This window comes from Epinephelus moara, chromosome 8, assembly GCF_006386435.1.
Source record: "Epinephelus moara isolate mb chromosome 8, YSFRI_EMoa_1.0, whole genome shotgun sequence".
NCBI classification, from domain to species: domain Eukaryota; kingdom Metazoa; phylum Chordata; class Actinopteri; order Perciformes; family Serranidae; genus Epinephelus; species Epinephelus moara.
In genome coordinates, this window is record NC_065513.1 from 15,730,013 (window position 1) to 15,745,400 (window position 15,388).

At 40.2% G+C, this 15,388-nt stretch overlaps 1 long non-coding RNA gene across 6 annotated transcripts; it reads right to left on the reverse strand.

Moving 5' to 3' along the window:
* Positions 1-9,674: 9,674 nt before the first annotated feature.
* Positions 9,675-14,972, reverse strand: LOC126394540 (uncharacterized). Of its 6 annotated transcripts, none has more exons than XR_007570373.1 (3): positions 14,424-14,972; positions 13,392-13,859; positions 9,675-12,851 (listed from the first exon to the last, which is right to left on the reverse strand). It is a non-coding gene; the product is annotated as an uncharacterized LOC126394540 (long non-coding RNA). The 6 variants fall into 6 exon arrangements; XR_007570374.1 differs by having other exon boundaries at positions 9,675-12,826; positions 13,381-13,859; XR_007570372.1 differs by having other exon boundaries at positions 13,381-13,859.
* Between the last annotated feature and the right edge of the window lie 416 nt (positions 14,973-15,388).

Genomic DNA, 15,388 nt, shown 5'->3' on the forward strand with positions numbered 1-15,388 from the left:
CAAAGATGACCAATCTGCCATGAAACATATGGTCATTCATCGGGATATAGAGAAGGATTGTTACAGCAGGCAAGTGGGCATTATCTGCCACTGAAAGGAAATTTTTAAGTAGAGTTTTTTGGGGGTTGGGGGCATTATTATCCCTCAATGAATGGCTCATGCAGAAAAAATGAAAAGAACAACTATTGGGTAAAAGCAATTGCGTCAAGCAGTAGACTAATTGCCCTTTTTCAGACAGTGAAAATAATAGGCCAAAAAATCAAAAGCTGTCCAAAATTTGACTAAATTACCCTCCTATAGCTGGAGAGAGGGTTTATATTCATCACTGGGTAATAATAAGAGTCGGAAAAACACAGAGCAGTGACCTGGCAGGTTTTAAGGTAACCATTACCTATTTGATAGCTTTGGGGGCCACAACCATCTGCCTGCTTTTGTCATTATTGTTCACTTTTCACTGTCAACTTGATTTATGTTGGAGAAAGCAAATAAGGCTGTTTTCATGGCTGTTTTTCAGTTAGTTCTTTCCAGCTACAGTTTTACATCATTTTCTACTGCCTTAACACAGGTGAGGAGAGTTACAACAGCACGCTGACTGAAGTGTGGACAGACTCCCCTCCTCTGCTTTTGAGAGCTGGCCGTGTCTCCTGCTTTCCATCTGTCAAACTCATCCTATTGTGAAAGATCTACTCAGTATTTCAGTGAATTCTGTTTTGTTTTGGAAAAGGATTCAACACAAAGACCTAGTCTGTTATAAATAACTGTAACGACCTGCTATTAAAAAAGGAATGTGTATGAAACATAATGGCCTGGGTGTGAGTTAAGAGCATGGATCCCTTTGTCATCTGTCTGTTAGAGCTGTAGCTACTGACAGGACGTGGTTAGCTTAGCGTAGCATAAAACAGGAAGCAGGAGGGAAACAACTAGACTTCTCTGTCCAAAGGTTACAAAAAGTTACCAGCACCTCTAATCTCACTAATTAGCTCGTTATATCTCTTTGGTTTAATCTGTGCAAAAATAGAAGTGTAAAAACGACACCAGGTTTGACATATGATGGTATTATGTGATGACTAATGATATCTCAGGAGTAGTGACTCGCTGGACTCACCGCTAGTCAACACATTCTCACTCTGGCCTCGTCACACATCGATGTTTGGGTCATGGACTTTCCACATCCAGATATGACGCAAGAGGTACCCTGGGTGTGTTGATTGTTGATGTTCTGGGACAATGTGTCAAGTTGTGCCTGTTACATGCATTGTCTTTTTTCAAAATACACGTCTGTTTTCACAGGAAATTCATCGTTAACATACTGTGTCTTTCAAAATAAATGCACTACTTTGGTACAACACCGCAAATGTACTTTTTTTTTTCCTTCAACAACAAGCGCACATGGTTGGGTTTAGGCAAAAAAAACACATGGGTTGAGGAAAAAACAACAGGGTCTGGCTTTATAATCTTACAGGATGTGAACACCACTCTCCTAGGTGAAAGTATGTTTGTTGGACCCATCCAACACCTCCCACCCACCCTACTCGGCTTTCACTGCCTAACCTTTCGTTCTTGTCCCGCTGCGTTTCCCTTGACGCTGCCGAGTGCCATTAAACTATAACAGCAATCAGCCGCGTACCATTCCGACATTAAAGGATGGCTTTTTTCGTCAGTGTCTGACGTCAAAAGTCACTGCCCAAACACCAGATTTCAACGACTTCAGAGTTGTGCTAGTTTACTGGGAACCTTCAGTGTCAAAAAGATTCCTGGTTTTTGTATGGACTAAACCTACAAGATATAAAATGCTATTTGACCTATCCTAAGTCCTGCCCCTCTTAATTACTGTTCATACGTTGGACAAGCTAGTCATTATGTCATATTCTGGCAAATTAAAAAGTAGCCTAAATCAGCAACCCTTGCTGACAGTACCATGGTGCTAAATCTAAAACTTGCATTGCCTTAATGATCAGCAATATAATAACGTGATGAACATAACATTATGTTTGTTTATACCTGAACTAGCAGAGATGGCTGTGTCTGAGAGGCTTTGAGCCAGGCATCAGCAACATGGAGGAGATCAAATTTCAGTAGTGGTGGGAGTGAGTGTGTTTGTTTATGAGACAGATGATGTGTTTGTGGTGATGAGAGGCAACAGGGCGGAGTCTCGCAAGAAAACAAAGACTGCACTAATATGGCAACATTTTGGATTTAAAGCTGACAAAAGAGGTTTTGTGGCTGCAGGCAACACGGCGCATTGTTTAGGGCTGAATTTTGTCAGACAGCCTGTTTCTTTATATAGCCTACCTGTTGCTTGCTTTGAAAGTGTTGCATTGGATGAGGAATGGCTGATTCATGAATTACCTTGGCCTACACAATGCCTTCTTATTTCACGACAAGAAAAAACAACATAGGTGTCAGCTGGCTTTTAGGTAGTTTGCAAGGGAGCTGAAAATTTCTAGTAAGGTACGTGACCATGCTAATAACAAACTTGGCTAGGCTACTTGCTCTTAGTTAAATTGTGTGTTATTTCCAGTAAATATTACAATATAAAATGTGTTTTCTGTTTTAAAGGTAACATTAAAAAATGTCAAAAGAGCTCCAGCAACTTAAAGGTAACATTAAAAAATGTCAAAAGAGCTCCAGCAACACTTGTGGTATGGAAAAGAAACTTTTAAAGTTTCTTTTCCATACCACAAGTGTTGCTGGAGCTCTTTTGACATTTTTTAATGTTACCTTTAACTCCATGCACCTTGTGAATCGGTGAAGTTGTGCCAGAAACCACTTTCTACCTTAAAGGTAACATTACAAATGTAGCAAGATAGCAAATAGGCTATTCACCCATCATTTAGTGGTTATGTCTCCGGTCTGACCTCAACCACACAGCTGATATTTACGTATATTTATGTTCCACTGGGGAGTGAATGCTGAGTTAAGTGCTGAAATTTGGTATACCGGTCTGGTCAGGTTCTTAAACTTTTTCAAACTGCTTTGAAAAAGTTTTCACTGGTCAAACCCTACTGGAAAGTACTCAAAAAACATACAGTCCGACAGAATAGCAGGATGGTGCACCGTGCACCAAAACATGCAGGACATTTTGTTACGATGGTGATAGCGTATTGTTTACAAAGAATTAAATAAAATGTATTGAATAAATTAATTTCATGTTTATTATTTTTTTCCAGTAATGACCAGTAATTGTCCAGATCATCCATGTTTTTACCTTGTTTTAGGTAGCTACATATCATCTGCTCGTGTAAATTCATTGTAGAGGACAGCAAAAAAATGAAAAATATTTTACCTTTGAATGGCAATACCATCTACCCTTCCCAATGCTGGTATTCTCTGCTGGCCTCACCTAATTTTACCTTCTTGCTCTCATCCACTAAGATGATAACTGTTGTGCCCTTAACTGTCTTCCTGATTCCATGTGAATGCAACATTACACATAATTCATGCCAACTTAAATTATATCAGCTACCAACCTATCATTAGCAAGCATTTTTCTAATATCGGCTAACTTAGGATGTGATTTTACAATGTCACATGTCTGTGAAGATTGTGACGGTCCCCGGGCACATTTAGACGAGCCTAGCACAGAGCATAATAGTAGGCTATAACAGGAAAGGAAAAAGTTAACTGAGGTTGTGCTGAAGCTTGCTCACCTGTTACTTTTACTGTTACTACTTTGGATGTGCTGGTCATGGATGTATTAAGAGAACTGGATACAGTGATGAACATGGGCCCCCGCTCATTCCTATGAGTTGCGCAGAGGCACGTGATGCCAAAATGGTTCAACTGCCATGTATAAAATTAACCGAAGGATTCAGGGATTATCTGCACTGTACCTCCGCACTGTGTGGCCCATAGAGCAGGCGCACCAGAGACTTATAGGACGACATAAAGTGCGACTTACTCCTGCCAGCCAAAGGGATAACTCGCTTTGTAAACATGAATGGGCATAAAATGAATTAGTCATGCAGTTCTTATAGACTTTCCAAATGTTATCAGACCACATAGATCAAATCCTGAGAGTGAAATAAGTAATTTTGCAGGGCTTGTGATGCTCAAAAATGTATCCACTGATTTACAGATGTCTCTTTCATAATGTAAATCAAATAATTGCAGTACCATTGTTTGGCCACTATGAAAAGTGGCTTGAAAGGAAGTGCGCCGGGTACACACTTCCTGGGGGCCTGGTGCTGGTAGGCAGATTTTGCTTTGGATAGAGCCAGGCAAGCTATCCCCCTGCTTCCAGTCTAAGTGTAGCTGAGCTAAGCGAAGCGGCAGCTGGTTGTAGCATTATATGTAGCCTGACAGACAGCTAAGACAGGTATCAATCTTCTCATCTGAATCTCGGCAAGACAGTTAATAAGGTAAGAATTTCCCTCAAAATATCAAACTACTCTTTAACCTTAACAAAGTATTAACTCGGTTGTCTATAAGCCTTACTAAAGACGCAGGATGACAGCAGCTCCCATATAGGCCTGGGAAAGTGAGTAGTTTATAACCTCACATTCATTAATAAAGCCATCAGAAATGTTGAATATTCTGATGTGATGCATGTGTAATAGCCCATTAGTGTTCAACACAAACCTGTGGGAACTATAAAAGTTAACCTGTGTAGAGACTCATTCACGAATGTTTTAGTTTCAAAATGAAGTAGTTTCACATTTCCACAGCGCTAATGACAGTGCAACTAATTCTCTCCATTTCCATCTCATCAGTCCGCAGTATCACTTATCAATGAGTTTGTGCAAATTGTAGCGTGTGGGAGCACAAGTGGTGCAGCCCGACTAACAGCATTCATTCTCAGAAGAGTTTCTCCTGTCCTCCCTTCCTCCCCCCTTCTCTCCCCTCTCCTTCCACTCTCATATTGTGTCTCTAACGAGTCACGTCCATCTAGCAATTATTATGAAATTAAAGCTATTTTCCATGGCCGATGTTTGCCCCGGTAATAACCACACCGAGATAGGCTTCATTCATTTAGCATTTTAGTTCAGCTCAATTCCTGTCGCATTAGCAAGAGGAGCAAAATCAGAGTGTCACTCAGATATTCTGCTTAATGGTTTGGTGATGGCCTGGCCTTTTTTTTCTCCTTTTCCTTTCGCGATCCTCCTAACCCTATCTCCCTGCCAATTACGCTGTTTAATCTATATGTAGATAATGGTGTCCAGGACCTCCCTGTTGAAATGTCAGGTGTGAAGAGGTTATTAGCTAACTTTTAATTACTGTCCATCATTCACCAGCCAGTAGGACAGATTGGTCTCTCCGACCGTTCGCTTATCTAGTCTCTGAATGTTGGCTGCAGGCAGGGGAAAAAAAGACATTTAGGAAGCACCAGGTCTCTGACTTAATATCACCATTTTCACACTATTAACAGGACTTAGTGTATGCAGGAAAGACACAGAAGGGATGGGGATACGGTGTGACCAGGTAGATCATGTGTCAAATAGTTTAATGGAGGCAGATCATGTGTCGTACAGTTCATTGGAAGATTATTTTAAAGTTTAGAAGGCTGGGTACTGGTACCTTATACCTTTCGGGTATTGGGAGAAATAACTTATTACCAAGTAGTAGTAAAACTTCTCCAGTAAAACGATACCTGCATTTGATCCTTGTTGTACCCAGATTTAGAAATAAAAGACTATTTATATGGATTTACTCACAGCAAATCACGACTCTTTGATTTAATGCGACATGTGATCAGCTTGACACCACAGAGCCCAAACAGTTCAGTGTGCTGAGATGCCACCAAAGCAACCAAATGTATGGCTATACGACTCACCTGTGGCATTTTACTCATTTGGAATTCTTCCGTTCACATGATGGGTATCAACTTAAGTAGAAAAAAAACAGTATCAAATGAAGTACTCTCTTGGTATCTGTATAACCTAAAGGGAATTTGGTACTGGTATTTTATTTTTTTAAATGACACCCAGCCCCGGGAGGCAGACTGAAAGAAACAGTAAAGAAAGAGTGTTTGTGGAATAACTCTGTTTCAAGTATGCAAGTAATTTTACATCAACATAAAGCAGAACAAGACTGTGCTCTCAGATTTTCCAAAATACTTGAACCACATTATGTTTTGTGGTTCTGCAGACACTCAGTCATGTCAGTCTCTGGATGTTTTGTTGGTCTGAAGAACCTGCAGTCTGGTTAAAACACAGATTGCCCTGTTCGTGGAGATTAGTTGGATTTTTCTGTTCTTCCAATGTTTTAAATGTCTGTAAACCATTTTCATGAACTCCCCCTGCCCTCCTGTTAAAGCCTCTATTGTACACTTAAAGACCCGCAACCCCTGACCCAAATTCTGCTGCTCTCCGCTTCCATTCCTGCTCACCAATACTTGTGTTGGGGCCCAAAATAATATGGGCGCCGGCCATGAGCTCTGAGGTCTGTCTGTATCTGCCATGTTGCAGATTGCAAGGGCTAAGTTTGTGATGCATTAAGAAATATGCAACTGTTAAACTGGAGCATAAAAGATATCTCTAACCACCAACAGAAAAATAAACAGTGCTGGACATAGAAGACTCTGCACCCTAGGCAGGCCCCACCCCCTAAAAAAACACTTCTTCTTTTATCCTTAATACATTTGGAATTGATTATAGACAAGAGGAAAACTAGAGATAAGGAAAACTCAACACAAATAAGAACTTAGCTAACAAACAGATAAATAAACAATAAAAGAATATGTATGTGCAAATTTACTAATTTTACCTTCTTCTTCTTCTTCTTCTTCTTCTTCTTCTTCTTCTTCTTTTCTTGACTTTGATGAGCACTCACTGATGAACACATTAAGGTGAACTGCAGTGCTACCCTACTACAGACCGACTGTTAGCATTTGGATAATATTTCCCCTATGTTCAATTTTTCAAATTAGGTGCCTACTTTTGTCGCTTCACATTCTGCAACAAAGTCACAAGTTTCTTTCCTGCTGGTTTTTACAAGACATGCTTTACAGCTTAAAGTAAAGTGCATGTTTGCGAAATGCAACTCTGGCAATGAGACAGATTTAAACACTTATGGGGGGTTGTTTCAGTGAGTTTGTGATGGTGCATTTTGCAAGGATGAGTTTGTATAATTTGTCTGGTGCATCTCCAGTATATTAGGATTAAGTGATCTCACCACTAATTAACACAGGTTTTGCCAAACATTTATGTACAGTTTGGGGTGTTCAAGCTTGTGACACATTTAACAAGTGTGAATGTAGAGCAGGCCTTAATAAGACTTATACCCTGAAACTAGAAACCCTCTACATAATAGACTCACAAGTCAGTCTTTAGACGCTTTGCTTATCAGAAGGCGGAGATCTCTGATTGTCTGGTTGTGAGACTATCTACATAAGAACCAAATTCACACGTCTTCATTCAAACTAAAGGCAGACACACACATACAAACACACATACCTGCAGTAAGAACAATCTCTATGCAGCTCTTGAACTGTCTTTGAGCGGATTTACTATTTTAAACTCCACAGGGCCGAGCGCTGCTGATTACAGCGCCGCAGAGAGAAATACTTCTCAGGCTCACTTTTTCTTCTCCTTCTCCCTCGCCATCTTTTACAGCTTACAGACAAATTCCGTTGGAGGCAGCGAGCTGTTATTTCAGCAGACATCCTCCCTGTGATGGAGGCTCTGGTTACAGGGAGCTGCTTCTGGATCACACACATAAACACAGACACATCTGCACTGTGCACAGACATTCCTCATTCTTTTTTTAGGAAAGAGTAAAACGGAAATACATAGTCGGTAAAATCTCCAGAAATTCTGCAACGATGAGATAATTGTGGAATTATTTCTTGCCAGCCCACACTGTTTCTTCTCCACTGCTTTCTCTCGCTTGCTCTCTCTCTGGGCCACAAATGCCTCTGTGGCATCCAAGTCCCTGTAAACTAGAGCATTAGTGTGTTTTCAAAGTCTGGCTAAAGTAACCATTCACTAAAGAACATCATTAAGCCGATTAATGTTTTTCATCCCGACATACCTGCCTTTGAACTGGAGTTTGTGTGATATTCAAGACTTTAAGTGGAGCCTCACTGTTCTGTGAGGGGTTTTGTGTGGTGAGACTCTGCTTTCTGAGCTCTGTGGTGAATTACAGCTGACCCATGAAGACCCTGGGCCCCGCTGCTCCTACCTCTGGAACCCCTGTCATCTGGATCACATCGGGCTCAAATGGGGGGCAGAGCAGAGCCCCCCTCTGTCAGAGGACGACGGTGGAATGAAGGTCCACTGAGGTGTGTGTCCGTGTGTGTGGGTTTCAGTGTGCAACACGAGCCCTCAGTCTTTCTCTCTGTCTGTGTCACACACACATAAACCTGTATGACATATAGTTGGAGTAAAAACAGCCAGAATTAGTTGTTTTAAATAGATAAATAAATTGGTCACATTAGTCTTGGCTGTCCATATTGCTGACGTCATTGGACACTGCTGCTGTCTGCATAGCTTGTAATCTCTCAAAATACAGATGGGATGACCTTTGACCTTTGTATCTCGACCAAGATGGTATGGAGTGGAGTGAAATTAGTGAAATTCAATCTGCACTATGAAAATTTCTGATTTCCACAGCATGCAAAGGAAAAGTATTCTGACAACAGCTGCATCACAAACACCTGCCAGACAGTGTATCAGAGAAATCACACACATGTAACAGGAAACAATACATTGCTTCAATCCAGGAATAAAACTGTGCATGTCTACAAAGTTATGACTTCTGTTTAAGGTGAAAAGTGTTTATAATTAATTCAGTCCCTTAAAGTTGAGACCCTTACAGAATGTACTGTGCTCATTTTACAAGGAAAGACACATTTACACATGCTGATGTTACAAATCTCACCACTGACACCAACAAACCGGTGTGTCCAAACGATCTTTTAAAGTTGAAAGACACCCATTGCAAATCTTAAAAAAACACTTCATGATAAATATGGGTTTAAAGTGATTCCGAAATGCATAGTTTCAATTCAGCAATTAGTTTCAGCAAATACACACAGTGTATCATCCAAGTACACTGTTAATAGTATGAAATCATTGCAGCGTCTCAAACATTTGTCCAGTAGCTGCAAATATAAGCAGAGGAATATGAACTGGTGGAGGAGCTTATACTGCACCAAAAACCATCCAATACTCTAACCTGATGAGTTGCTGCCCTCTGCTGTTATACTGCATGCATAACAATCTAGAAAATATCCCATTGATGTGTGGCTACATGTCCCAAGAGGGTTTATATGTATTACAGTTATTCAGAGGTGGCGCATGGTGATCAAATAGTATCACCTACAAACAAAACATCTCAAATAAATGTCAAAAATCCAGCTTTAAAGGTAAAAAACAAACCTTGAAATATAATCTCCATTATTAATTAGTTACAAAGGTTTCCGAAAAACTTTTGTCACATAAAATTGATACCTCGGCACTCTGCAAAAGCTGGGCATGCTGCAACAGAAATCATGATTCAGCATGATTATAGCAATCAATAAAATACACTCCATAACACCATAGAAATAAAATACCTTGTAATTTCCTGGCTGAGTTCAGAAATCATGTCCGTGGACAGGACTGTGCTGTTCCTTATGTTGTCTTGGACAGTTTGAATGCTTGCCTGGATGGGGAGCTCATGGATTAGACGCTGTAAGTTGCAGTTTTTTTTATGTCATTCGTTGAGAAAGGAGACAATACAACAAAAACGTGTTTGTTTGTTTGATATGTGAAAAACATTTATTACAAAAGTATGTCATAAAGACAGCTGGTCAATTGGCAATAAATTACAAAAATAGTTATGGACACTGAATTTATTTTTCTTTCCATGCATGATACTTCCACACAGTGTATTGTTTTAGAAGCTAAAGGTGTGTTGTATAAGTATCCTGGTGCTCCAATGGAAGAGCAATTGTGGATACATTTGGCTAACACTGTTCTAAAGAACATAATCTCCATTGGTATGTTAAAGGAGCACTTCATCCCCTAAGTGATCATTTGTAAATCAATTACTCATCCTGTGTTTTGTTAAATTCATGAAGAAAAATTTGTTTTTCTTGCATGGCTCCAAGGTGAACGAAGAATCCAAAAACTGAGAAATTCTCAATAAATTGGAGTTAAAGGGGCCGGCATTTAACAACAGCAAACTATATCAAATCATCCGTCAACTGACTCTTACACAACTTAGGCAGTATGATCCAATTTATCGAGTCATATACTCAGAACTTCCCAAACATATGCATTTTAGCCAAAACATTTAAAACAGTCCCACACACAAAAGAGTAGTGCACCTGGGCAAGCGTGGCCCCCTATGACTTCAATTCATCAAGATTATTCTCTATTATTGGACTCTTTGTTCTACATGGAGGCATGTAAGAAAAACAAAGTTTCCTTCACAAATTCAACCTAACATGGGGTGAGTAATTGATATACAAATGATCCTTTAGGGGGTGAAGTACTCCTTTAAATTATTGTTTGAAGAACAAACACACACACTCACAATCTCCTGTGCTCTTTCTCTCTCTTACACACACACATGAACAGGCACATTCAATCAGTGACTCTTAAGAATTCTGTTAGTACTTAATAAGTGATGCCACTCCTCCAAATCAGGGTGCTTCACTCAGCACAAAGTTAGTGATTTTAGTTAGTTTTTGTTAGATTATTAGTTTATTAGTAGGTTAGTTTGTTAGTTTGCAGAGAGCTAATAAAAGCTCTTTGGTTAGTACCTGTTAATTCAACTTTAGGCGATGTTAGTAGCTTGTTGAGCGAACAAAACTTGTCTAGCTTGCTTATCAGGATTTCTATCAAACATGTCAATGACACGGTTAGTGCTTAGTTCCGATTGCTAAAAAGCATACACTCGTGGCACTAGAAGATGCTTTGGATAAAAGCTTCCATGTAATGTAATTTTATAAACATCACTAGTACCACAAGGCATGCTCTGATTTAATTAAAGACTAAGAAAGAGACGGAATAATTTGATTACAGACATCAGGATGTTTCAGTCAGAAAGAACACAGATGTTAGTAAGAGCAACAGGTGGGCCTTTACAGCCTCACCACTGTTAGTATCAACACCAAAATAAGTTAGTAGTGGAATTGAGGTTTGTGTGGCCTGTGGTGACAACAAGCCAGGCACTCACCTGCAAGGGTTGACCACACAGCACACAGGTAGAGACAGAAAGACGGCCTCTGAAGATGTGAATTTAGCCTGTGAAGTGCAACACTGTGCTTTGATAATATTTAGGATCAGATCATAATTGGTTTTGCAAGCCTTCTTCTGAAGTATGTGGTCAACCCAGTTTGATATCAGCAGCTCTTTCTGCTCATCGTTTCATCTAGTGGTTAATAACATTTCCCTTCCCAAGTCCTGAAACCCTTCTTGACTTGCTCACTTTATCTGCTTTCATTGATTTTCGCCTTTAATAATTCATCTTAGTCTGTGATTTCTTGAAGAAGGATTGCAGGATCATGAGAGAGGAGTGTGTGTGCGTCGGACTGCGGGCATAAAGCAGAGGGTTAGTCAGTGGGTTAGAAAGAACAAGGCCAGCCATCAGCATTCAGAGTACGGGTTAGTAATCATCCGACTGTTAGCAGACATTAGTATTGTTAGATATTAGTGAGATACAGTTAGTAGAATCCAGACCTGGGTAAAAAGCTATTTGCACATAATTATTAGCATTTGCTGTAATTTGCTGAAGTATCAGATGATGGGGCTGTAGGCATCAGGACAGTTTAATTAACGCCAGCAGGCACCATTTAGAAAACTACACACCATTAATTTCCAGCGACATTCTTGTGATTATCTAAATCACAAGAACCCCCACCTAACTGGTACTTCAATGAGGCTCGTAACAAATGCTAAGAATCATTTGTAAATAAGGTTTTTATCCTTTGTCTGGTACATCCAGTGTGCTGAAAGAAGAGACTCAGGCATTTTTTTTTTGTCAAATCTGTGCAGCAATGAGAAAACCACTGAAAAGCAGCTAGTAGCTTCAGGCCCATTACAAATGTGTTTTATCAGACGGACACATGCACACGTACAAGAAAAAACACGCACACAAATAGAGCACATGCACACAAACACATGCACTCACGCAGACACACACACGCCCACACGCTACAGTAAAAATACACAGAGTGTACTGTAAAAAGTAGCTGGTTTCACACCCAAATTAAGATGTTTCAAGACAAACAAAGAACATACTGTGAGAATTACACATTGTCATAATGTGAGAAAACTAGTCACACACTGAAGCAGATTTTTTTTTTAAAAACATTACAGGCTTGAAACATTAAAGCTTTCCAGTTCTGGATCTGGCATGGATACAGACTCGCTTTGCTGAGAAGTTAACACATGTTAAAACACCACTTATGATGCATTTAAAGTGTCTTATGTGGGGAGAAGTGGCCGCAGTGTTAGAGTGGCCAAGGTAATGGAGCGAGGAGGTCACTGCACAAGGCGGCTGAAGAAAACAAGCATGAGCGGGTTGTTTGATGGCTGCAGTGTCTGTGTTTGTGATCAGCCCCAAAAAAAAACCAAAAAAAAAAAAACATGAGAGTGGGGGTGGATGAGGCTATATCAGTGTTACAGCTCAGAAATTACGCACATTTGAGAGAAACAGGAGAGAACACTGCAGCAGATTATTTTGGACTCAGAACACCACCCGTGAAATACCTTCCTGTTAAATCTGATCATGCTGACACTGACTACAAAGCGGTGGTGGCATTTTGAACTCTTCAAAGCCCTTTTCACTGATACACAGAGGCAGCAGAAGTCATCTCCTGGTGGGGGAACACTTGGACATGGATCCTCTCCTTCTGAAGGTACAGGACGGCAGTGGTGGCAGCATGCATCGATCACTGCAGGTGAAAGGACACGACAGCTCTTTGAAAAGAAAGGAGGAAATACAGAAGTGGATGATGATGTAATTTTCTCTTGGACTCTTTAACTTATTTTTAGATTTTTTTTTTGTCAAACATGCAAATATGTTCTTGCAGCATAATCCTGCATAATGTTGAATAACGAATCTGAAAAGCTGATCATGCTAAATCTGATTTGGTCATGGTTTCCACTTTTAGATTGGTTTATCTCCCCTCTTAACCATAATCCTGGAAAAGGGTAGCAGCATATAGTGGAAAATATGGCAGCGATTTAACACATAACTAATCTCCCATGTTCTGTCTGCTCCCCATTTATCTGCACTCTCAGCCGGCACAGAGACTTAACACACACACACACACACACACACACGTACGCAGGGACACATCCTGTATGTGGGCAAAAGGCAAGATAGGAGTCTGTAAAAATTGGCTCTGCAGTTTATATTCATCTAGACCTATATAACAAGTCACAGGGTGGAGTGTAAAGTGAATATGAGGGGGGATAAAAGTCACAGAGGAGTAAATCTACCGACAGCTCCTGTACCAGTCTGTGAGGCAGCACAGCGGAGGGCGGTGGAGCCGTGCAGCTCGTGAGGTCCAGCGCGAGCCCCGGTTCTGCTTTGTTCATCAGTGTAACTGGAGAGGAACACACAAGACAAAGCAGCAGAAAAGTGGGACGCAACCCAACTGTCCTCCAAAGATACACCAGGGATTACTTGTGCTTTCGTTTCATTGTTTCCCCTTGCTGTTTTTATTTAGTCTCACACAAATTACATTGAAATACACCCACTGCTAAAAGACATGTTATCTAACTGACTGAGTAATACTGCTAAATTATCTATTTGATGTTGTGTACTATTAAAAAACTACCCTCCGTCATGATTTGTGATAAATATAATCCAGCCTGTACACATAACCTGTACTGCTGTTGGTTCCCATTTGGATCCTCCCAGTTTCCTGACTGGTGACGTGCCTGCAGCTCTGTAGATGAATCCCCCAACCATAAGGTAACCTAAAAAATAAAAGCATACAGCTGATCATATCTAGAATAGATGTTACAGTGGATGATTCAGTATGTTTTGGGACTACATTTTTTAATTTAATGACGTACTTTGCCTTATATTTAACTAATAACTAAAGATATACACAGAACTTTACCACAGCTAAGGCTTGGATTATGAATTTGTCTGACATTTCTGTTGTCCCAGCAGCAAAAAAAAAAAAAGAAAAAAAAAAAAAGACAGCTGATGCTTTATTGTCTATCTGGTGATGTAGGCTAACACTGCTTACAGCAACATATTGCCCGATATTTAACACATATTAAGTCTAATCTGTCATGTGCTCACCAGGAATAGCTTTTCTATAAATAAGCATGTTTTAATATTCATAAATTCTGCAAGGATGTCAGGTTGAGGAAAGACAGACTAGGCCCTCCTCTGCAGGAAATTCAGTGAGTCCATGTTTATCTAATTTAACAGCAGATGAATCCGATTTGACCAGTTTGATTAGCGCAATAAAGGCGTTGAATATAAAATGAGAAGAGAATAATAGGAAGAATATGGTCTTTTATTCCTACCAGTGATCTCCAGGTTCACATGCACCTGTCCCGCAGTATCAGACGGTGCGAAAACATCACTTCTTCTCTTTCTTCTTTTTCTTCTTCCTCTCCTTCTTCTTCCATGCTGCCGACCCTGCAAATTCACGCCGTGTGTGTGCAGTGATTAGCCCGCAGTAAAAGGCTGCTCGCCCCCTGGACCTACACGCTACGCACTAACACGAGCCGCGGCAGAGCGTCGTCTACATGGCTGCCGATCCGAGACAAGCAGATGTGGGAGTGCCAACAACAGCTGCGCACTGACGGCAGACCAGTCCAGGGAAAACAGGATAAAGTGGAAGACGGAAGCCCCAGGACAAAGAAAATGGATGGGAGGTATTAGAGAGAACAGAGACGTCTTTGACTAAAGCGGGGCTGCACAGACCTGAATTAATCAGTGGTCTCGGTCTCCAGCTGCTGCCACAGGTTTATGGTCTTTTGTATGCGCGCCCTTCATCCACCATCTGTGTTTCCTGGGCAACCGAGGACTGCCTGCAGGCACCAGCAGCTAGTACACAGCAAGCACCTCAAACCAAAAGACACTACAGTACTCTGCTATCATTTCACTTAAAGAGACATACTACTGTAACATAACTAATGCTTTATATGCAGGTTATACTTAATTATTTCTCCACATACACAGCATGTTTATTGTCTTTTTCTGTGTCTCATTTATTTAAACAGCACAAGAATACACAATGTGATGAATTTACAATTAAATTACATGGTTAAATTAATGATTTAATTATTTCAGTTCAAGTGTCATGCCTGATTGTTCATACTGCAATCTATACACTTAATTTTAGCATTTTATTGTGACTTTCTTTATTGATATTCCTGTGACATATATTGTATGTAATTGTTTTTTCATGTCTGTTTAATGGTGAAAAGTATCTATATAAATAGGCCTAAGTAAAATATATTTAAAAATTAAAGCAATGATAATA